The sequence below is a fragment of the Megascapheus bottae genome, chromosome 3, assembly GCF_031878675.1.
Source record: "Megascapheus bottae isolate mThoBot1 chromosome 3, mThoBot2.hap1, whole genome shotgun sequence".
Classification (NCBI taxonomy): domain Eukaryota; kingdom Metazoa; phylum Chordata; class Mammalia; order Rodentia; family Geomyidae; genus Megascapheus; species Megascapheus bottae.
In genome coordinates, this window is record NC_143511.1 from 50,588,534 (window position 1) to 50,613,417 (window position 24,884).

The 24,884-nt window shown below is 37.1% G+C and overlaps 1 long non-coding RNA gene across 1 annotated transcript in view; it reads left to right on the forward strand.

Moving 5' to 3' along the window:
• LOC150065478 (uncharacterized) overlaps window positions 1-15,622 on the forward strand; it is a 118,330-nt gene extending 102,708 nt beyond the window's left edge. Inside the window, exon 3 of the long non-coding RNA XR_016534778.1 lies at window positions 15,598-15,622. This is a non-coding gene — a long non-coding RNA (uncharacterized LOC150065478). The remainder of the gene's footprint in view (window positions 1-15,597) is intronic.
• The last annotated feature ends 9,262 nt before the right edge of the window (window positions 15,623-24,884 follow it).

The window sequence follows — 24,884 nt, forward strand, 5'->3', positions numbered from 1 at the left end:
GTGAGTCACTCTCTGTGGGCTGGTTTGAGACACAGCATAGCGTGGGTGAGATGGGGGAGATTCTTGAATAGCAAGATGAAAGAAACATAAAACCCCATATTTTCTTCCACAGAATGAGCAAGGTCATAGGACCCCGAGGAAGTGTTTAATTGGTTAATAATATATTATGCTGTTCCTTTGAATTTTTAACAATTTGTTAGCAATCTTTCTGTTTGTATACCCAAACAATAGTAGCAATTTCTTGACCTGTGATATATTACAATGTGCTTGAAAAGATTCATCAACGTCAAAACTCCCAATATCTCAGAATATGATCTTGTTTGGGAAAATGCTATTAGAGATGCCACTGGTTGAATTAAGATAATATTAGGGTAAAAATCTGATTTTCAAGAAAAGGAAATCTGGGCAAGAGATACATGTAGCAAGTCAATAGACACATTAAGGACATACACACAAGGATATTGCCTTGTAAAGATGGAGGCAGAGTAAGTGGGGTTAATATATTTATAAGGTAAGGTGTATCAAGGATTGACAGACATTGATAGAATCTAGAAAGAGGCATGGGATAGATTCTTCATCAGAGCCAATACAAAGTTAATACTGGTTCACAAAGAACCAGTACAAAGTACCAATATCAGACTTTTAGCTTTAAGTTCGTGGTTTGCAATACTCTCACTATAGTAACACTAGGAAACTAAAGCCACTCTTGTCTTACTGTTTTCCCTTACAAACTATGGTCAGAGAAAACCAAGTTATTTTTCCAACCACTATGCTCTTTGTGAAGACATTTCTTGCCTATTCTATTTGTTGCCATGTATCAATTACCAACTTATAATAATCCAAAACATGTTTTAGGGCCAGGAGTGTGGCCTAGTGGTAGATGCTCTCCTAGCATGCACAAAGCCCTGGGTTCGATTCCTCAGTACCACATATACAGAAAAAGCTGGCAATGGCACTGTGGCTCAAATGGCAGAGTGTTAGTGTTCAGCAAAAAATGTCCAAGTACAGTGCCCAGGCCAGCAAAATAAAGAAAACATGATTTTTTTCTTCCCCGCCTTCTCTCTCCCTTTCTTTGTTTCTTTCATTCCTTCCTCCCTTCCTCCTCTCTTTTCTTTTCCCTCCCTTCTTTCTTCCCTTTCTTTATTCTTTCGTTCTTTTTTTACTTTTTACTAGTACTGGGGCTGGAACTCTGGGTTTTACCTCCTCGTGACTAGCTTTCCCCCACTTAACTTTGAGTCACATCTCCAGTTGCAACATTATCTCTTCAAACATATGAACTTTTCAGATGGCAACTCTTTCCATATCTGCTTCAAACCTCTTTTCTATTCTTTTTTTTTGGGGGGGGGTGGCTCATGGGATTTGTACTCGGCCTGGACGCTGTCCAGCTCAAGGCTACCACCCTACCTTTGAGCCAAACCCCACTTTCCATTTTATAGAAGTCAACTGGAGATAAGTCTCAGGTCCTTTTGTGTCCGGGCTGGCTTTGAACCTTGATCCTCAGATCTCAGTCTCCGGAGTAGCTAGGATTACAGGCATGAACCACTCTGCCTGGTATCTCTTTTCTATTCTAAAATGTATCTAGAACACAATTTTATAAATTCTCCATATTACTCAAGAAGACTTAACCCTATTACCTATCTTCACAATATTTTACACACAATATCAAGTAGCGAACATATTATATTTTAATTGTAGTGTCATTTTATCTCTAAGAAAAGAAGTTTGGCCTGGTAGTAGAGTGCTTGCCTACCATGCACAAAGACCAGGGTTTGATTCTTCTACATCAGATACATGAAAAAAAGCTGAAAGTGGCACTGTGGCTCAAGTGGTAGGAGTCTAGCCTTGAGAAAGCCCAAGGACAGTGCTCAGGCCCCGAGCTCCAGTCCAGGACTGGCAAAAAAAGTTGTTTGCAATTGTGATCTGGTACCTATGAAATAACTGTTGGTCAAACTGAATTTTAATTTAATGATGTTTACAATGACACCATATCACCATCTGGCAGGATTAAAATTGTTCCCTTCCCCAGAAGATTACACTTCATGAATTTTATTTGTTTAAGTGTAATTTGTTACTTTTTGCACAATTATTCATTCTGTCCTCGATTTTTCCTTGGTGCACTGTTATACTCTGTTTTTCAGCCTTCCTGCTCTTGGACTTGATCATGTATTGAATAAATCAGGCATAAATGACATCATTCCTATTCTAGGCTCTTGATTCAAGAGGCTCATGTTTTTCAGATCTCTTCTTTGCATCCCTTCCATTGACCCTGAAAAGATATCTTGGTAGCTGTGCTCAAAATGAAGAAACATAAGGAGCCAACCTGAACCCAATCAGAAGGCTGACTATTGCTAAGCTTAGCAGAGTTAGGGTGAACTTGAGGAGTTGTAAGAGCAATTAATGTAGGGCTAGGGATGTACCTCGTATGAGGCTCTGGGTTTGGTCTTCAGCACTGCCAAAACAAACACATGAGCAATAAAAGAAAAAAAAGAAAAGAGAAAACAGATACTTGTTGACATTAGTTACTGAGATTTATCATAGAAGAAATTTCACTAATACCACCTAGGCAGTGGATAATAGAAATGGAACTACTAGAACATACATTGAGTATAATCCAGTGTCTTTTAAAATACTTTATTCTTTTTTTATTTTTTTATTGTAATTAGTAAAAGGGTTACATGATATTTGCCAGATAGAAGGTGCATTAATTCACATACATTGATACCCTTTCACATGTCTTGGTACCCATTTCCCTCCCCCCCCAACACCCTCCCACCCGTCTTGGTTTAAAATACTTTATTCTTATTTAATAGTCAAGAAATAATTATTGCATACTCACTATGGAAAAATAGCACAACACAAACCAAACTATGGTTTCTGCTATAAGAAAGGTATTTCTAGTGTGACAAATGGGTACAAACAAGTATTTTAAATGATAGAAAAGGGCTCATTTCTCTTACAATAGTATAAACCTTCTTCTGAGGGAGAGTAATGGGTGGGATGAACGAAAGGAGATGTAGCAACTTTAAGATCCTCAGGGGATAAGGCTATTTTAGTGATTGCAAAGCAGCACTGATGCTTCAAGAAAAGAAGTCAGTTATTTATGCAGTTTCAGACCAATGGTGTGTCTTCCTAGCTAGCTGTTCTTAGTTTACATCCTGTGTGTTCAGAAAGCTACTGGGTTGTTTTGTTAAGTTCCTAGAGAAAGACTGTATGAAAGGAGGCTTCATTTGCCTTTTCCAAAGGGAACAATTATATGCTCTGCAGAACAATAAACTTAAACCCTAAACAAAATCTTCTTTCTTTCAGGTGAGAGACATTTGTGTTTGGAAATGGAAGAGAGAATTGTGACTGTAGTTAAACCTTAGGGAGTTGTGGTCAGTGAGGAGTTGATATGGGCTTTTGTTTGTCCTGTTTTGATTGGCCTTACTAGTGTGGAGCTGCTCACATGCCCATCTGTATCCCTATTCCTGGGACTGAAATGTGCTGACCTATCCATGCAGATTGGGTCCTGTGGCTTGCCAGGGTAAACTTGTGCAACGCACGGCACATTGCTCCTCACTACAGAGGTTCTTTTGTCACTAAAACAGAGGCCATTAGGAACTCATCTAAAAGAGCTTCAGAAGAGGAGGCAACGTTTCCAGGGCTATGGTTTGCGGCAATCTTTACGAAGAACTCAGAAGCCCCAGAAGAAGAGAAGCATTTCATTAATAATTAACAATAGATTCCAAATCAAAATCTGAACTGATTAGAAAACATGAATATCTTGAGTATAATTGCTGAAAGTTAGAAGCCCATTCTAAAAAAAAAAAAAAAAACCCAAAACAACTCAGGAGCCTGAACACTTTCCTTGGGCTTTTTCAAGACTAGAGCCCTACCACGTTAGCCACAGCACCACTTCTGGCCTTTTCTGTATATGTGGCACCAAGGAATTGAACCCAGGACTTTATGCATGCTAGGCAAGCACTCTACCACTAGGCCACACTCCTTGCCCAGAAGCCAATTTTTTAATGGTGAAGGTTCACTGAAGTATTTTTCTCAATGCATATAAATATCACAGATAAGAGGTATTTATTTATATTTTTTGTCTGTTGTGGGGTCTGGAACTCTGCCTTGTGCTGTTCTGAGGTCTTTAGCTCAAGGCTATCACTCTACCACTTGAACCACAGCACCACTTCTAGATAAGAATCTCACAGATTTTCATGCCATGCTGGCTTTGAACTGCGATACTCAGATCTCAGCCTCCTGAGTAGCTAGGATTGCATGCGTGAGCCACTGGTGCCTGGCTACTTTCAAATCTGAAATTGTCCTGGAGAAACTCTAGATTATGATCAAAGTACTATTCTGGCTAGGAGTGTGGCCTAGGGGTAGAGTGCTTGCCAAGCATGCACAAAAGCCCGGGTGCGATTTCTTAGTACCACATACACAGACAAAGCTGGAAGTAGTGAGATGGCTCAAATGGTAGAAAGCTAACCTTGAGAAAGCTCAATGACAGTCCCCAGTCCCTGACTGGGGAAAAACAAAATAAAAGCACTCTTTTTTTTTTAAGGATTTTTTTTCTTATTTTTCTATTTTCTTTTTCAACCTCTTCACCTTTCCTCCTAATTTTCTCTCACCTTCTTATTCCTCTTTCTCTTTTTCTTTCTCTCTCTCCCTTTCCCTATCTCTCTTCCCGCCTTTCCCTAGCTCTCTTTCTTCTAAAGTTGTCCAGATGGAAACTCAAACTCCTGTCTCAACTTTCCAAGTAGTAGAAACTATAATTGTATGATGTTGTGCCCATCTTCTTACTTTTAACACATAAGCAAAGTGTAAGACTACTTGACAAAAGTATACTACTCTTTGGAGTAAAAGCCGATTCTGATTTGAATGTTCTGTCTGCTAGTATTTTTCTTTTTCTTTTTTTATTGTAATTAGTAAAAGGGTTACATGATATTTGCCAGATAGAAGGTGCATTAATTCACATACATTGATACCCTTTCACATGTCTTGGTACCCATTACCCTCCCCCCCACTCCCCCCACCCGTCTTGGCTGCTAGTATTTTTCTACAAATACCTTTATGTAGTTGTGATGTTAAGTAGATATTAATTTATTTATTGTTATTTTTTATTCTTTGTTCTATGGTTGGAAAATATGCTTCAGGGGCTAGGTCAGGCCTACTGCCTGTGTGTTGGAACACAGCTATTCTTACTTATATCCAGCAGAAGCAACTGTTGCAACCGTCTGTGAGGTCTCACCAAGCCTAAAATGTTTACTTTCTGGCTCTTTACACAAACAGCTTGCAAATCCCTAGGCTGGAGTCATAGAGTCAGATGTGAACAACAATTTTGAGGATCTCATAAATATATAATAAAGTACAGATTGACACTTTCACCAAATTACTTGCATAGCTTTTCACACATATATTTCATTGCCTATAATCAGATACATATGTGTATGTATATAAAATTATCCTTTTATGACAACCAGCTGTAAATATATAGATCATGTGTATAATTTTTATTTTTATTGTCAGGGTGATGCATAGAGGGGTTACAGTTATTGTAAGGTAGTGAATTCATTTCTTCTCAGACATTGTTACTTCTTCCCATGTTTTTCTCCCACTTCTCCCCAACCGCCTCCAAAGTTGTCAAGTTCAATTCCAACATATTATCTTGTGAATATCGCTGTTACACTGGCTCACCCTTTGTCCTTTGCCTCACTCATCATCTTGCTGTGCCCCTTGCCTTCCCTAATTAAAATAGACAAAAAAATGTTTGCTTTTGTTTTCATTCATGTCAATATCAGTTAGCAGTCATTTTCAAAACCTCTTTTCCATTCCTTTTTTTTCTTTTGTCAGTCATGGGGCATGAACCCTGGGCCTGGGCGCTGTCTCTGAGTGCTTCAGTGCTCTACCACTTCGCTAGTATTTTTTTAAACTCTTTTTTAAAAACATTTTTTCAATTACCTTCTTATGCTTTTTACCCATCACTAAACAATGGGAAGTTGTAAGGGTTCTCTCTATATAGATTGGAAATATTAAACTTTATTAATTGTTTTGACTTTGAATATATTTTCTCAATTTCCTCTAATCTTTAATCTGAGAGTTTTTTTGAAACTTGGAAAAATTTAAAATTCATATAAAGTTTCCTCAGCTTTATTTCTTTCCTTCCTTCCTTGCTTCCCTCCCTCCTTCCTTCCTTCCTTTCTTTTTACTAGTCCTGGAGCTTGAACTCAGAACCTGGGCACTGTCTTTGAGCTTTCTCAAGGCTAGCATTCTACCATATAAAGTTTGATATTCTACCAACTATGTTTACAATGTCATTTGATATTAAAAATACATTTCATTATTTAGTGTTTTAAGACTTAAACAAAAATTGAGAAAATAATTCAGAGTTCCTATGAATCTTTTACCCAGTTTCCTGAGCATTGACTTGTTTCACTAGTTCTGTATCCTATTATAATTAATTGATCAATATTAATAAAGCCCATGTTTTAATGAATTTTCTTTTTATGTAATATGTTTTTCTGTTCTAAGATATTATTCAGAATAATAGAATCAGATAGTTGTCATGTTTTCTCTCTCCTTCTCTCCATCCCTTCTTTTCTTTCCTCCCTTCTTTTTTTCTTCCTTTTTTTCCTTTTGCTATTACTGGGGCTTGAACTCAAGGCCTTGCATTTTTGTTTATTATGCTTGTGCTCTACTATTTGAACCACACCTCTAGGTCTGGTTTTTGGCTGTTAATTGTAAGTCAGAGTTTAGGCTAGATTCTAACCTTGATACTCAGATCTTAGCCTTCTAACTAGCTGGTATTAAAAGTGTGAGCCACTGGAGCCCAGCAGTTGTCATGTTTTCTTAAATTCTTCTTGGCTTTGACATTTTCTCAGATTTTTATTTGCCTTTGATCACTTCACAGTTTTAAGGGCTATGGGTCAGGCATTTTGTTGAGTGGCTAACAATTGTATTTTTATGTTTCTTTCGTGGAGTTCTAAGTAACTGGAGAATGCCCATAGATGTGAAGCATCATTTTCACATAATATCAACATGACTTTTCAGTGTCCAGGTTGACCTGATTGCAGTGGTGTTTGCCAGGTTTCTCCACAGTAAACATATGCATTTCTCTTCCTTCCCATATTGACTCTTTTGAAAAAAGTCATGTAGGGAAGTTCACATTTAAGGAATGAAAAGTCATGCTTCTCCTTCTTGATAGTGGAGTATTCATATAAATATCCATAATGCCTCTGCATGAGATAATAACAAACGCTGATCCGAGTATGGAGAAAAACTGATATAGTATAAGTAGAAATGTAAATTAATGCAATCATTTTGGAATAGCATTTGGAAGATTCCTTAAAACATTGAAAGTACAGGTAGCATATGAAACAGCCATCCCGCCCCTGGTATATATCCAAAGGAAATAAAGTGAGAATAGAAAAGAGATATCCTGCATGTCCATGTTTATTGTGGTGATACCATGACTGAGCTATGGAATCAGCCAACATGCCTGTCAAATGGATAAGTGTCTAAAGAACATATAAGATCAACATATAATGGAGTTCTACCTAGCCATAAAATAAATGCAGTTCTGTCCTTTGAAGAAAATTAATGGAACCAGAGGATATCATGCCAACAAAATATGGCAAACAGAAATATAGCAAACAGAAAACCCAGGACTACTTTTCTGTCCCACATGAGGGACAGTGAAACACAATGTCCACTTGAGAGTAGAAGAGTGAGCACTAGGATTTGGGAAGATGCTAGGGATGAGGTAATGATAGAAGAGAGGGCGGTTGGATATGCCCAATGTATGCTACGTACATGTATGGAAATCTCATCATGAATCCCATTAGTATGTATACTTAATAGAACCCATAATCGATTATCATTAGTAATCACACCAATTATTATTAATTAATATAACTAATTAAAATAAGCATGGGATTTCCTGGCATTCTCATACCCGGTGATCATGGGAAAAGACATCTGCAGCAACCATGGGCTGACAAGAGCAAGGTATCCGGGGACTTAAACTGTTCAGGATAGAAGGCATGAGTCACCCTCTTAGGTTGGAAGCTGAGCAGAGTAGAGGTGCTGATGGAATGGGAAACAAATTTAATCTGAGTGACGGGGGATGGGGCTTATAAATATCAAGTCAATTTTCAGAAACGGTCACAGTGCCCCTTAAGAAGCCACCACCTTGGCGACTCAGTGGAGTATGTACTTTATTGTAGGTTCTGAGGATGACAGATTGGTACAAAGAAATAACTGTATGGGTTGTTTCTGGCCTCCTGACTCATATCCTCTTGGCCTCATCTCTGATTACAGTGTAGCTGCAGTGGGTAGTTTGGTTTACGTCATGCTAATATATTTTCTCAAGTAATAGGTGTTTTTCCTTTTTGCCCTGAGGTTTCTTTCATGGCTGTAATTGCCACTGAGAAGCCATCTCTTCAAGGAACCATGTTCATTTGGAAAGTACACCAGAGTTTACAACCTAAGACAAACCTCAGCCAATACAGGATGCAAACTGATTAACAAAATGGGTCAATCCTCAGAAGACATTTCTCATACACCTTGAAAGATGCCAGGCATGGCTGAGGGCCAGTTACCACACAGTGGCAATCACAACATTGCATTCATGTATTTGTTTTTCCACTTTTTCTCATAGTCTTTTCTTGCTCCTTTCTGATTACATCTCACTATGTGTAAATCTCAGTGTTTCTCTTGTTCATTTTATTCTACATCTTGTGTTCGTTCCTCTTGCTGCTTCTTGGTATTCTTCAAGAAAGTAAGTAGAGAAATGGGAACACTGGAATCATCAGTAAGCAATGCAGTAGCATTTCTAGAAGGCTCTCAATTGCCAAGTTGAAAGTCCAGAAAATGGTCAGATATACATTGTTTTTGTAATTTTTTTCATGCAAAATAGTCTCTGTTTAGTCTGAGGTAGCACTGTCCTCCAGAGGTGGTTTTTTTCTCTATTCTTTTGTCATAAAACTTGTATTTCTTATACTTAATGCTTGATTTCCTGAAGTACCATCTAAATAATCTTTAGAGGGAGTTTATGGGAGGCAAAAAATTCAGACCTTGGAAATCTAAGAAGTCTTAAGTTTTTCCTTTAATATGCTTGAATAATATGACATTTTAGGTTATAAACAATTCCCTTTAAGTATTTGAAGACAAAATATTTTATTATTTTCAGTATTGTTATTGAAAGTTCCCTAATGCAATTCTTTTTATAACCCTCCCAGAGCACATATTTATTTTTTCTCTCTCTGGGAAGATATAGTTTAGTTGCTAGCGTTAAAAAATTTCAAATGAAGTACCTTGATGAAGAGATTGAAAATTAATCTGTTAAAAATTTCCTTGAGGGGCCGGGAGTTTGGCCTAGGGGTAGAGTGCTTGCCTAGCATACATGAAGACCTGGGTTCAATTCCTCAGTACCACAGCTGGAAGTGGTGCTGAGGCTCAAGTGGTAGATCTCTAGCCTTGAGAAAGTCCAAACACAGTGTTCAGGCCCTGAGCTCAAGCCCAGGACTGGCAAAAAAAATTCCTTGAAAGTTATATTTTGAGCAAAAAAAATTTAAAGTCAGTGTTTATATTTACTCATATATTTGCTATGTCTCTTATTCTTTGTGTGTCTGTGAATCTCTGTGTGTGGGGGGGTTGTGTGTATGAGAGAGAGAGAGAGAGAGAGAGAGAGAGAGAGAGAGAGAGAGAGAGAGAGAGAGAGAGAGAGAGAGAGAGAGAGCGCGCACCTGAGTTTCTCCTTGCTTTTAGTAGTTTGATTTGGATGTATTTCATTAAAATTTTACCCTTTTGAGATTGTTAGATAGGTATTACATACAAAGGGGTTAGAGTTATACATGTAAGATATTTCTTATGGACATTGTTACCCCTCCCAAGTTTTCTCCCACTTTCCCTTCCCCCACATGCCCACCTGCTCACCCCACCCCCAGAGTTGTAGAGTTCATTTCCAACATATTGTCTTGTGTGCATTGTTGTCACATTAGTTCACTCTTTGTCTTTTGTCTCACCAATTTGTTGTTTCCCTTCCATAATTCAAATAAATGTATGTACAATATACCATGTACCAAAATCAGATACAGTTATAACAGAGAATAAACCACAGGGGGAAAACCAAAGAAAAAAGAAATAACTACACAGAATACCTTAAAAACAACAACCACAAAGAAAAGCCTTTTGTTTTAAACATATTTTTAGATATTAAATCATTATTTCTTCAAATATTTATTTTTCTCCAAATATTTCCTGCCTCCCTTTCCAGGACTGCCTCTTTAAACCAGAACTCCAATGCAATGCTGACACTTTAATCTAACACTTACCAGCCCCCAAAACTGTAAGAAATAACATTTTGTTATATATAAGTCACCCAAATCTATAACACTCATTTATTTATTTACTTATTTACTTTTTTGTCTGAGACTTGAGCCTTGGGTTTGGGGCTCTGTTCCCAAGTCTCTCTGTGTTGCTCAAGGCTAACGTTCTACCACTTGAATCACAGTGCTTCTGGCTTTATGATACTTTTTGATTGTAGCTTGAAGACACTTAAGTGAAGATCAGAGAGTATGATATCTTCCCCTTAATTGCTGTGTTACCCATCTTCTTCTAAGTCATGATCAATTGTCTAAGGACATCTCTAACGCCTGTAATACTAGCTACTGAGGAGGCTGGGATGTGAGGATCGTGGTTCAAAGCTAGCCACTAAAGTCCATGAGACTTTAAAATATAGTCTTTGCTGTGATTTTTGTGAGCTCCTGTGAGGAAGGTGAGACTGCTGACTGCTCTACTTGATCTGTTAGTTTTCTTTCCTTAACATGTTCTGCAAGTACTTGGCCTTTTCCCCCCAAACACTTTAAGAATTACACTATCTCAAGGCCTTTTTACTCATTATTCTTGGGGGTGCCTCTCCTAAATCTTGCAGATGGCTTCTTATCTTCAAGATCTTAGTGAAAGTATTATTTCCTCTAGAAACCTTAATCTCTCCAGCCATATCCATATTAATTTTAAAATACTCAGAACTCTAATGGTTACTTGAAATTGCTCCCTCCACCTTCCCTCCCTCCCTTCCGCCCTCCCTCCTTCCCTTGGTCTATGGCCCCGGAGCCATTGTGCCTTTCAGCTTTCTCTGTTGGTGATGTTAAACTGTTCCATCAGTTAGGAAGTGAAATCTTATGTAAGACATACCCTAGAGTCAACTTACCCTCCTACCAGGTGTTTGCTATAGTTTGAGTGTGGAATGTTTCCCCAAGTCCTGTCTGTGACAGCTTGGTTCTCACTTTGTGCTATTGGGAAGTGGAGAAAACTTTAAGAGATGGGACTTAAAGTAAGTTAGCCATGTGTAAGATCATACACTGGATGTGCGTCCTTGAAAGTGATATTGGGACCCTGGATCCTTCTCTTAAATTTTAAGAAACAAATTATTAATAATAATAAATAATATTAAATAGTCAAATATAATATATATTCATGAATGTATAAAATAAGTATATAATATTATAAAATAAAAGAATATAATATAAATAAAATAAGTATAAAATATAATTATGTAACACAATATAAATAATAATTATTATTATTTTAGACCAAGTCTTGTGATGATCTCCAGGCTGGTTTGTAATTCTCAGTCATCCTGTTTCAGTCTTCCAAATTCCTGGCTTACAAATAGACATCCCCACATCCAACCTTCTTTTGCTTTTAAAGACAGTTATTTTTAGAGGATTTTAAAAGTAAATACCAGGTTGGAGGAAGAAAACTTGGAAGAAAAGTATATATGAGTAACAGTGATAATTGAGGAGCTGTGTAGAAAAGGAGTTAAAAAAATCAAGTAGTTCCTGCCTTGCCAAATTAAAGAAAAAATTCTAGCATGAGGCAGTTGATCTGTGAAGAATGATAATGATCTGCACTGGAAACCAGACAGGAGGCAACGGGCTTAAGCGGCAGCATCAGGGACTTAGATAAGAGCAAAGGAAAAATTTTCAGACAGTGAGGTTCCATCGACACTGTAATGTATATCTAGGGAAGCATGTGGAATTTCCTTCTCTCCAGGTCTTTTAAAAATAGGACAGCCTCTCATCTGCCTGGGGGATGGACTCTATTTGACCTCTACATGTCTACTGAACCCAGAAGATGTACCACATTCGAGAAAGGAAGAGAACTTGAACGATCCTGGGTGGCCTTGGAAATGAAGAGGAGAGGAGCGATTTCATGTTGGATATGATTTACACATGTCACATACATAAATTATAACTGTTCTAGTTCTTATTTTTTTTAGCCAAATGTTTTTGTTTTTAAATCCTGAAGATTAGAGTTGAAATAAAGCCCTAATAAAGGTGGGAAGGAGGATCTCTTTTATCTTACATTGGAGCATATTTTTATAGGAACATAAGCAAGGGGAGAAGGATATTTTGAACATCTTTGCTTTTGACTTTCCTTCCAATTCTAAATTTTAAAAAAATACTACTCTTCTTGTTGACTTTGGTATTTTAGAGATAAATTTAAGCAAATTAATTTAACCAAAGCATTTCTCACAGTGTTTTTGGCAGGGCCAGTAACCCAAACTGGAAGAGGTTCTCAGTATTTAATTTCCTCTCAGGAAGTTTACCTTTAGAAGTCCAAGTGTAAGGTCAAGACTTGGGTTGCCGGAAATGGTAATGTCCTTTACTGTCTGAGCACCCAGACAATACTTAATGAGATATCCCACTTTGTGGACATTGGTAAGGATTAAAATGCTTTAGCTGTTTCCTTTTTTAATTTATCATTTCTGTATTCAGTCTTCTAAAAAGCAGAAAGAAAACTTTATGTAAGTAAGAGGTTATTTTCTGGAATCAGTTATAACTGCAGATTCGCAGTTACAAAGATCAAAATCTAAACCTAAGTCCAAATTTGAACCTGCAGACCAAAATCTATTGCAGGCCAAAAGGGAGGTAAGCTTTAGAACTCAATATCCATTTTAAGCCAAACAATTCCAGCATATTCTAAACTTCCTTTCTTTCAGACTGTTGTTTTGGTTGACTTTAAAGAATAAGGCACATAACCACATAACTTCTTACGTTTGTCAAAATGATAACAAATTTAATATCTTATTGATCCTAGTAAAAGCCAAATACATGTAGTGAGCTTGTATCACAAAATGCAATTTGACTAAGAAGTTGCCATTTATTCAAGGCCACAAAATTAGAAAGATTGTAATTTAGAACACTTGTGAGTTCAATGCTTGGGTCTTTCCCACTGAACTATCCTATCTGTATGAATCTGACTCTTTGGTGTTTTATCTATTTTTTCACAATTGATGAAATCTTTGTCTCATTAATCCTGAATAAAAATCTGTTATATAAAATAGTACTAATGCTATTCTGACTAATTAGAAAATTCTGCTGGTTTTCTTATGGAGAAAGACACAAACATGTTTGTAAGAAAAATTCTGTGGTTCTACATAAGTCATGAAATTTCTTATAGGATATTCCCCAACAGATTGCAACTTATGAAACATAAGGTTTTATACAATACACAATGTAATAATACACAAATGTGTTAGCTGAAGTTAAGTATGTGTGTGGGAAAATTCAAATGATGTAATTCCTTAGAAAAACAAATCCACTGTCCACAAAATGAATACCAAGAAACTGGTATTTGAAAGGTGTGTGTGTGTGTGTGTGTGTGTGTGTGTGTGTGTGTGTGTTTCAAATGGAGAGGGAGGAGGTAGATGAGCAAAGAGAACAGGAAGAATGCAGTAATAATATTTAATGCATATCCTATGGAACTAAGAAAACTGGGGGGAGAGGTTGTGTTGAGAGATGGGAAAGAATCATTAAAGAAGTGACATCAGTCAAGGTGCATTGTCCTTATAAACTGATTTGTTAAGTGGCTACTGCTTTGTACAATTACTTAAAGATAATACAATATAATTTAAAAGGTTGTAACTTGTTCTAATTCATTAGTTATTGATTTTTAAGCAATATCAAAAAATTGCAAAACCTGGGGTCGGGAGTTTGGCCTAGTGGGAGAGTGCTCGCCTAGCATGCATGAAGACCCAGGTTCGATTCCTCGGTACCATATACATAGAAAAAGCCAGAAATGGTGCTGTGGCTCAAGTGGCAGAGTGCTAGCCTTGAGGAAAAAAGCCCAAAGACAGTGCTTAGGCCCTGAGTTCAAGCCCCAGGACTGGCAAAAAAAATTTACAAAATCTGCCTTCGTTATTGCATCAGTTCCTGACTAGATAATGAAAACAACCCATAATCCCTGGCACACTGTTGTGGGTGGCTTCAGGGGTACAGTGGCTTTATTTCCTTCCTTAACGGTTCGGAAGTTTGTTTAATACTGACTCAGAGGAAGCATTCTAGCTGAGTCCTCACATAGTCTTGTTTACAGCTCCTGAGTGTACATAATAGATAAGCTACTGACTTTCACAGACCCCTGAACTTCCTGGGTGCGTGGGCGTGTGTGCTTGTGCCTGTGAATTACAGTTGTGCAATCTTCCTGCTGGCTAAATCAGGTTATAGAGTCATTTTATATCTCTTAAATATTCCTCTGGTGACCTTACTCTTTCATAAATTAAAGACCATAGTCTTCCATGTGAAACATGCTGGTCACTAAAGATTCATATTGAAAATTCAATGATCAATCCTGATACTGATTCTGGCAATAGAGAAAGTTACCCTAGGCAATAATGAAACAGCTGCAAATAGGCATGGGTAAACATTGCTCCACTTGGAAGGTCTCTTTCTTTATACTGTAATTGTAACTACCAATGTATATATTCTAGTAAGGTGAGGCTTTTGCTTAGGCTAGCATTATCCTCACTTGATTCATGTGGCCGCTTTCTCAGATAAATGTGATGATAGCATTTTTTTTTCCAGAAGAGGAACCAGAGAATTCAATGTGTCTTGAATTGAACCGAGAGTAAATAATTAGGTGATAAGTGGAAGCCGGCACTATTTGACTCCAAAGACCAATGAGGCCCTTTTCACATATCCTCCTTTGATTCACACCCCCTTTTTTATAAATGATTTTGTCTGAAAGTTAATTGTAGTTACAAAAGGTATATCAGAGGTAATTAGAAGACTGATTTCTGAATTCTAAGAAAGCTTGGCTAAAGACATTTGGAGGAGGAGGATGGTGGAATGACAACAACAGCAGAAATGCCACATAGACACCAAGCATTCTATCTTAAAAATGGGGGGTGTGGGCTGGGAGTTTGGCCTAGTGGTAGAGTGCTTGCCTAGCATGCAGAAAGACCTTGGTTCAATTCCTTGGTACCACATACATAGAAAAAGCTAGAAGTGGTGCTGTGGCTCAAGTGGCAGAGTGCTAGCTTTGAGGAAAAAGCCCACGGGCAGTGCTCAGGCCCTGAATTCAAGCCCCAGGACTGGCACAAAAAATGGGGGGGGGGGAATCATAATTAGCTATATAATCTGTCTTGAGCACAGTGGTGGACTGATTAAATCCATCCTGAACAAATATTGAGTTTAAACAACAAAATCCCCAATTTTATTCTACTAACTCTTTGTAGCACAAGGAAGATAGTGCTTATTAAATTAGGAATTTTTTCTGTTAAATCTTACTTTGAAGGCATCGTAATTCTGTCCCTTTGTTTTCTCTTCCCAGCTGCTGTTGCTGCTGATTGTTATAAGGCCTGTCATGCACTGCTTTTGCAAAGGATAGCTTGTGAGTATGTGGATTGCTGGTGCTGAGAGATCTGAATGAATATATGAGAATGACCACAAGGCACCAGATGTGGGTGTGTTTATCCCTTTGTTTCATAACTAGGAGTTTCTACTTCCAAAAATTATCCAGAAGATTTAGTTTTGGGGATGGGGGAAGGGAGATGTAGTAGACTAAGGTTTTTATTTAGTTTTTGCTGGTCGTGGGGCTTGACTCAGTGCCTGGGCATTGTCTTAAGCTTTTTCCCCTTTCCTTTTCTTTCTCAAAACTCACACTCTATTCTGTGAGCCACAGCTCCACTTCTGGCTCTTTGGTGATTAATTGGAGATGAATCTCATGAATCTCATGTCCCCAGCTTACTTTGAACCATGATCCTGAGTAGTTAGGATTATTGGCATGAACCACCCATGCTGTGCTAAGATTTTCATTTTTAAAACAATTCATTTAAGCCAGGTCCCTATGGCTCACACCTGTACTCCTAGCTACATGGGAATCTAAAACTGGGAAGATTATGATTTGTAGCTATCTCAGGCATCCCCTTGAGAACGCTTCTCATCCAAGAGCTCGATGGAGGGATACTGAAATAGGAAGCTTGCTGTCCCAGCCTGGTCCAGGTAGAAGAGTCCTTGAGACTCCTCGAGACTCCCATGGAAGGAGTAAGGGGTATAGGGGGATCATGCCTATGATTCTAGGTACAGCAGGAAATATAAAATAGGAGGATCATGATCCATGTGCATGTCTAGACAAGGAGATAAACCTTATTGCAAAAAACAAACAACTCTGTAATAACCTTTACAAAAAATAATAAAAGAAAAATGAATAAATTAGAAAAACCAAAACAAGACAAAAACAGACTCTCAATTCATCTACTTTTTAGAGTTAATGAGGCTGGTATTCTTTCAACCTAATCTCTTTGGTTTATAATTCTGAATGAAATCTGGTTAACAATTACTATTCAAAAATAGATGGTGTAACGTGGTGTGTCTCTACTATAGATTTATATTGTATAGGTTATATGGACTTTAAATTTCAAAAGAATATTTAGTAACAAAAATTCTTAGGAGGAAATATTAAGTGAAAAAACAATCCCATAATGTGTACATAATGTGATCTAAATATGATATGAAATGCATTAGGAAATACTATCTCAGTCATAGACATTAACATGATTACTAGCCTATAGTAAATTTGGTGAATTTTGAAGTCTAACAGTGTTTTTTACTTTCCTGTAGATCATTATATGAGGTATACTTTATTTTACTTTTGTAATTAGAAAATATAAATTTATTTAAAATAAAGATCAATGGACAATCAAGCTTGGAGAGCTTCACGGACGTTAATCTGGCTTTGACTGCTGTTTTAACTTTGGACTTTCTGTCTTATATACTAAATGAGTCCTTAGGTTGCTGAAGAGTTGAAGGAATGAAAATATGCTTAATTCTGTAAATTTGGAGATATACTTTCCACCAAATAGTAAGCTCTTTGCTGTCTCACATGACCAGCAGAGCAGGATCTAATAAATTGAGTCCTTGTCAACTTTATTTGACTGTTTCACAAGAGAGCTGAATTAATTGTCGTGTGTGTGTGTGTGTGTGTGTGTGTGTGTGTGTGTGTGTGTGTGCGCGCGCGCACGCTCACATACAAGCATATGTGTATTACGTTAGTTGAGATTGGATCACAATCTCAAGATTGGGTCTTCTTGCTAGGGTCAGTTTAGGATACTAGATTTGTTTGTTACTTTTCTTCAGGAAGCATAGAAGAGAACAAATATGCTGACTTTGATTTAGATAAATTCTTTAAATTTTTTATTGTAATTAATAGAAAGGTTACAGTTATATTCACCAGATAGAAAGTACATTACTTGCTTATTTGGTTATTTGAAACTGGATAGAGAAGGGGGGAAAACAATATGAGGGGAGGGGATGGGAGGAAGGGAAATGGGGACCAAGACATGAGAAAGGGTATCAATGTATGTGAAATAATGCACCTTCTGTCTGGTGAATATAATGTAACCCTTCTATTAATTACAATAAAATATATGAAAAAAAGAATATCAAAAAAGGTGCATTACTTCACACACATGGATACCCCTTCTCATGTTTTTGTCCCCATTTCTTTACCTCCACCTCCTCCCCTCATCTTGCTTTTCCCCTTCCCTTTCCTATTTCAAATAAACAAATAACTGTATATACAATATATCAGATATCAAGGTAAGATACTGTAACAAATTCTTAATGATCCCTAAGAAAGCTTGTTGGTTCTCCACTAATTTCCTTGGGCTTAGTTTCTCCCTTTCAAAAAGGGGATAAGATTTGCCTCACAGTGTTATTTCTAGCACACTGTGTATACACTTCCTGGCACGACCCCCACAAATGAACAATTCTCAACAAATGTAGGTTTTCTCCTTTCTCTTCCCAAAAATAAAGGGAAACAGTCTTTCCCACTTTTACTGTATTCTAATATTGGAGAACTGATTCCAGTAATCATGTTATCTAGAATCAAGTCCAGTTTCACTCTTGGCTTATGCAAATAGCTTAATTAAACTGTGCCTCAATGCCCTTATGGAGAGTTACTTGTTCTATAAAGAATATCGAACCATAAAATGTAGAATGCTTAGATATTTTTGACATGGGATAGGAATTGCATGAGTCAAGCTATTATGTTTTTTATTTGCCTAATGCAATAAAATTTCCAAGCTCAAAGTTCAAGGCACTTCCCCCTTGGATGATACATGAGATACAGTGACCACTTCTTGCTTTTTACTTCACTTTTTCTGAATCTTCTTCCTTCTGTTTATACATTTCATACTTATAGCTACATGACATAAATTCTTCTTAATTCAACCATCTTATTATAAATGACTAATATTATGTAGTCTGTTACTTTTCATTATTGTTATGCTGGTGGATTGTGTGCATATGTGGGTGTGGGTGTGTAAATACACAGACATGGGTTTGCATATGTTTTTGTTCTTGAGTTAAAATAGTGTAACTAGCCTGATGGTACACTGCAACTTCCCACATGTCCACTTACTGCCTAGTCTTCCTATAAAATTTTCTTCTGCAATGTGACACTTTATTAACATATTGCTCAAAAGATAAACATTGCACTGTTCCATGAAGTGTGAGAACATGATGATCTCAACGTTAGAACTATGTTGACAGCAGAAGTATTAGATAGATGTGGGATATGCTGCTGAGTGATACAATTTGGAGAAAGGGACAATCCACATGGTCATATTATTCAAGGAATACAATGGGAAGTCAGTGGACAGGGCGTAGTACATTCTACAAGGCAACATTATTTTCATATTATTGGAGTGTTTCAGAAAACATTTTCAATTCAAATGGAAGGAAATAAAGCAAGTGCAAAGCACATGCATCTTTGGATCTGAAACTTAAAAGATAATTTTTCAAATGTGCTGCTGCTGGGGACAAGATAACCTTCCTATTTGATCAAACGCCCTTGGTGTTTCTCAATTCCATTAAAGTGACCAAGGTGTAGACTTTAGGACATAAGACTGACCTATATAATAATGCATGGTCATGAATGTCAACATTCATGATAAATGAAGTTTAGAAGACGGAAGTTAGGAAAATGAACACTAATGACTTAAGGACTAAAGCTTCTCATTACGCACCTACATTTTTTTTTTTTTTTTTGCCAGTCCCGGGTTTGAGCTCAGAGTCTGAGCACTGTCCTTGGACTTTCTCAAGGCTAGAGCTCTATGACTTGAGCCTCAGCACCACTTCTGGTATTTTTGTATGTATGTGGTACCGGGGAATTGAACCCTGGTCTTCGTGCATGGTAGGCAAGCACTCTACCACTAGGCCAAAGTGCTGGCCCCAGCACTGGCATTTTTTAAATGCAGTGATTCTTATTCTGAGGTTGGTCTCTAGTTGACTGAATAGAACCACCTAGAAAGGCAAAGGATACTCCACCTCAAAACCCTGCTCTCCTGATGAAGGGCACCATTTTCCAGCTGCTTTAACTCTGTGGACATAAGTGCAGTCTGAGGTGCCTTTTGTTCCACTAGTTCACAGCCAGCAGTAGGAAGTGATTTGTTCAAAGGCCTGATGACAGAAATTCTGTTAGATGACTCTCCTCTCTGGGGCAGATCACATGGGACCTTGTAGACCATGCTAAGGATTCTGGGTATTAAGAATAATTTGTGAGTTATAAACAAGCAAGTGACAGAAAATGTCTGCTATTTACAGATCTTCAAAATATGAATTTGGAAAAATCATATGCTTAAAGGAAAGAGAGTCATTTGCTTTTCATTCACTACAATCTAGGAGATATTCTCAGGTGGTATAAGAGTGTAGATAGAGAAACAGAAAAAAAATAGGACACACACACACACACACACACACACACACACACACACACACACACACACACACCCCTGGTTCACATGATTGTGAAGATTTGCATCTCAGATGAATTGTATTAGCATTGGGTCTGAATTTTAGATGGCAGCAAACTGGATAACTCAGGCTGGATTTCTATGTTGCTGTCTTAAGATAAATTCCGTTTTGTTCTGAAAATTTGTCTTTTGTGGCCTTTGGGCATAAGTGGGTTCTGTCTACCAAGATATAGAGAATAATCTGCTTTCTTTGAAGTCTATTGATTAAATGTTAATTATACCTAAGAGATAATATTTTGACTGGTATTTGACCAAATAGTTGTCATCATAATCTAGTCAAGTTGACATATAAAATTAGCTATAGGAGATCAGTAAGCAATTTATTGTTAGTTCAGAAAGTCATGTTACTTTTTTCATTAGGCATACAATCAATGAGAGACACACTTATTTGTTATACATTTGGAAAAGCATGCATAATATAGCTAGAGCATTTTATAACTCCATTAAAATCCAAGGTGATAAGTGCCCTACTATTCTTTGAAGCACTTGTTTCTTGTTCTATTATCACATGATCTTTTTATTGACAGCATTGTGATAAGAGTTAATATCCCTTAATCTCATTACTGATATTATGGAAACCTATTAATTGATGTCTTGTTAATAAACTAGAATTTATCACCTAAGAAAGTGAATGCTTCCATTTTTAATGAATAAATTTCTTTTTAGGAGACAATAGCTCAATGACCAGGTTTAAGGAAGATAAAGGATATTGGAATAGGTTTCAAAGGTGGCTAAAGAATTTATGTGAGTTTAGAGAAGAGTGAATTTGTTTTATACTATATAGGTTTTAAAGGCTTCTCTTATGCATTTTTGAGCAATGGTAATAAATACACAAGCACAAATCATTAGATAGATACAAAAAAATTCTAGTTTCTTTGTAAAAATGTTTTATTATGTAATGACAGGAAATTTAGTCACTTTGTGATTAAATTTTTGAAGGAAAAATAGCCATAAACACTTAAAATAAACCCTCATAGATTTTCATTTAGTTCTGACTTTAAACCATTCAGATCAAGTTTCAACAAAGCAAAGACTCAGCAAAGGTGTCCCAGAATGAAACAATACTGTTGAAAAACTGGATTTAACAGACACTTCTAGAGTATTTCACCTTATAGCAGCAGGATAAACATTTTTTCTTAGCTGCCACCTCGGAAATTTTCTCCAAAATAAGTCACAATTTAGAGCATAAAGCAAATCTCATCAAATTAAGATAATATGAAATAAAGAACTTGTATCCTATCAGTCATAAGGAATAAAATTGGAACAATGGCAAGAAAAACTAAAAAAATCATTTAAGTTCATGGAAACTGATCAGTGTTTTTTTTTTTTTTTGCCAGTCCTGGGCTTGAGCTCAGGGCCTGAGCACTGTCCTTGAACTTTCTCAAGGCTAGCGCTCTACCACTTGAGCCTCAGCACCACTTCTGGCTTTTTTCCCCCTCTGTATGTGGTACCCAGAAATTGAACCCTGGTCTTCCTGCATGCTAGGCATACACTCTAACACTAGGCCAAACTCCCAGCCCTGATCAATGAAGAATTTGTGGGTCATTGAAGAAGTAAGGAAATAAATTAAGAAATGAAAATACAATATACTACAACCTGTGGAACAAATCATAAGTGTCACCGAGAATTTTGTAGTCATGACCTCCTAGATCAGAAAATTAGAAGGATATCAAATAAACAACCTAATAATACACCTTAAGCTGTAAGAAAAACAGTAGCAAGCCAATATCAAAATTAGTAATACAGTAACTGTTAGCTATGAATACTGTCACAGTTACATAGCCAGTATTTAGATATGTAATTTATATCCAACGAATTGCTTTTTTTTGGGAAATCAATAGAATGGTTATGAAGCAAATAAAACAGGATATATAGACTAGGTTTTGAAAAGAAAATTTCTTACTTTATGCAATATTTGAATGGGAAGTTGGGATAAGAAATTATATTAGACAGGTGCTCAAAACCAGCTTGGGCTGAAAAGTCCATGAGACCTTATCTCCATCTAACAGAGATAAATGAAAAGCTAGGCTGGAAGTATGGCTCAAATGGGCATCTGTGAACAAACAAGCCAAAGCAGCTCATAGCCCTGAGTTTAAGCCTGGTACTGGCAGAGAAAACAAGAACAACAAAGAAAAAGAAAAAAACAAAAAGGAAGCAAAGAAAACAGCAAGTAAAACAAAGACAAATAATTGAAAAATCTAGTCAACTTTTCTGATTTGATATCTGGTAATACTTTTGACTCAGTTTTTGGTTTTGCTTATTACTCATTTAAATTACTACCCAGGAGGCATGTAGGTGAACTACCCTGTGAGAAGGAAGTCATATTTGGAAAACTCATGAAATTCTAAAGGTGCCTCCTGGTCATCACAATTGTAAATGAAACCCACATACTTTCTTTTTGTTAAGATGATGCCAAAATACTCCAGAAAATAGATTTTTACAAGCATTCACTTCATCAGTCTTTGTCAAAGGCATAGTTTACATGCAAGACCCACATTTAGATCTAGTGCATGAGGTACTGGACCTAGAATATTGGAGCAGGGAGAGTTGATCCTCAGGTTGAATTCTATTTGCTTTTGGTTTGTGGGGAGGGGAAGAAAGTAGAAAGGCTGGTGGTGGGGAGCTTTATAGCAGGGAAAAAACACGAAAAATGGTTATATTTGGTAAATTCTAAGGTACAAGCACAAGGGACAAGACCTGTGTTGCTGCAGGCAGGAAGGGAGGCTGGATTGAAGCGTCAAGGTCAAGGTGGAATGGGAACCATGAGTATGTGACAGAATCAAATAAACTCAATGGCCTCAAGCCCCATGTGCTTATGAATCACATATGGAAAATTGATCAATAAAACAGAAAAATGGCTTACAATGCTGGAACAGAACAGATTACTTATGGCAAGAGTTGCCATAAGTAAGCTAAAAACTCATGTCAGTTTGGAAATGAAGCAATATTTTCATGTAGAAGAGGTTTTATCTTTGAGTATTTCTATACTACATCCCTATTTAAATGTATACCAAAATAAAAGATGAAAGACCAAAATCTAAAAAATGTAAAAGAAGTAAAATTCCATTGAATCTTTTTTAAATTTTTTAAATTTTTTTGCCAGTCCTGGGCTTGAGCTTTACTTTTTATACTTTAAAAATTATCTTTATTTAATTTTTTTATTTCCCCATTAAAATGTTTTTGTTCTTCTTCATTGCTGTTCTGTTCATTCCTAGATGCCTGATGACGGTGATTACTAGGCTTTCTCCTTCATTGTGTACATACTTAATTCAGGCTATATTTTCATTACTCAATTCTCTATTTCTCAATCTTAGTATTTTCAATTCTAGTATTATTACTTTATCTGTATATAATGTTTAATTTTTATTTCATTGTATTTTTTCCTTTTTCTTTCTCTGAGTTAGGTCTTAATTTCCTTCCTTTTGTTCCTTTCCTTCTCTGCATTCCTCTATTCTTCTTTTCTCCTCCTATATTTCATTCTCTCTGTCTCTCTCTTTTTGCCAGTCCTGGGGCTTGAACTCAGGGCTTGTGCACTGTCCTAGGGCTAGTGCCCTACCACTTGAGCACCAGGTCTGGCTTTTTTCTATGTTTGTGGTACTGAGGAATCAAACCCAGGGCTTCAGGCATGCTAGGTAAGCACACTACCACTAGGCCCCATTCCTACTCCTTTCATTATATCTCTTGATTCTGGTCTTTCACTCCTTCTTTGTTTACCTTAGTCCATTGACCCATGGTTGTTTGTCAGGTTAAGCAGGACTATCTCATTCATTTTGACTCTGTCAAAGTGGCTCATCCTGTTATCCTTTCAGTTCAGATTTCTTTAAACCTCATGACAGATTTGTAAATCCTTACTCCTGAAAAGAAAAGCAGAGATAGGAGAATATCTGTCTATGATTATGAACCTCTAAAATCTGTGCAAGTACAGGGCAAGGGGTTGGTTCTTGCTCTAAAATTGTGCTCTGGTATGCTATTTGATTTGCTTTTATTTGAACAAGCCATAGAAACAAAAGAAAAATGGGAAGGCAAAGAAGTGCAACTCTCACTCAAAATAAACATGCATCAGAGTAGTCAATGGTAAACTTAGAGTAGTTCTCAAAATGCTCTACAAACACTATTGGTAGACAAGCTGAATGAAAAAATTGAAATCCTGGGCCAGGAGTTTGGCCTAGGGGTAGAGGGCTTGCCTAGCATGCACCAAGACCCGGGTTTGATTCCTCGGTACCATATACATAGAAAAAACCCGGAAATGATGCTGTGGCTCCAGTGGTAGAGCTATAGCCTTGAGAAAGCCCAAGGACAGCGCTAAGGCCCAAGACTGGAAAAAAATTGAAACACCCAGGATTTAACTTAACCAAAGTAGTGAAGGATCACATGAAGAACAATTTAAAACCATGGAAAAGGAAATGAAAACAAATCTAAGTGGAGAAACCTTTCATGCTCCTGGATTGGGAGGATTCATATTATGACAATACTGCCAGAGGCTATCTACAAATTCAAGGCAATAGCCATTAATAGCCCAATAGCATTCTTTAATGAAATAGAAGAAGCAATTCAAAAATTCATACTGTATAATAAAAGACCCCGAATAGCAAAAACAATGCTTAGCAGGAAGTGACAGTGCTGGAGGAATATCAATATCAAACTTCAAATTCTATTTCAAGCTTGCTGGTGGCACAAGAACAAGCCTGAGGTCCAGTGGAATAGAACAGAAGAACCAGAAATGAACTTGCAGACCTATGGCCACCTAATCTTTGATAAAGAAGCCAAAATAACAGGATGAATTAACAAGATGTTGTTCGACAGC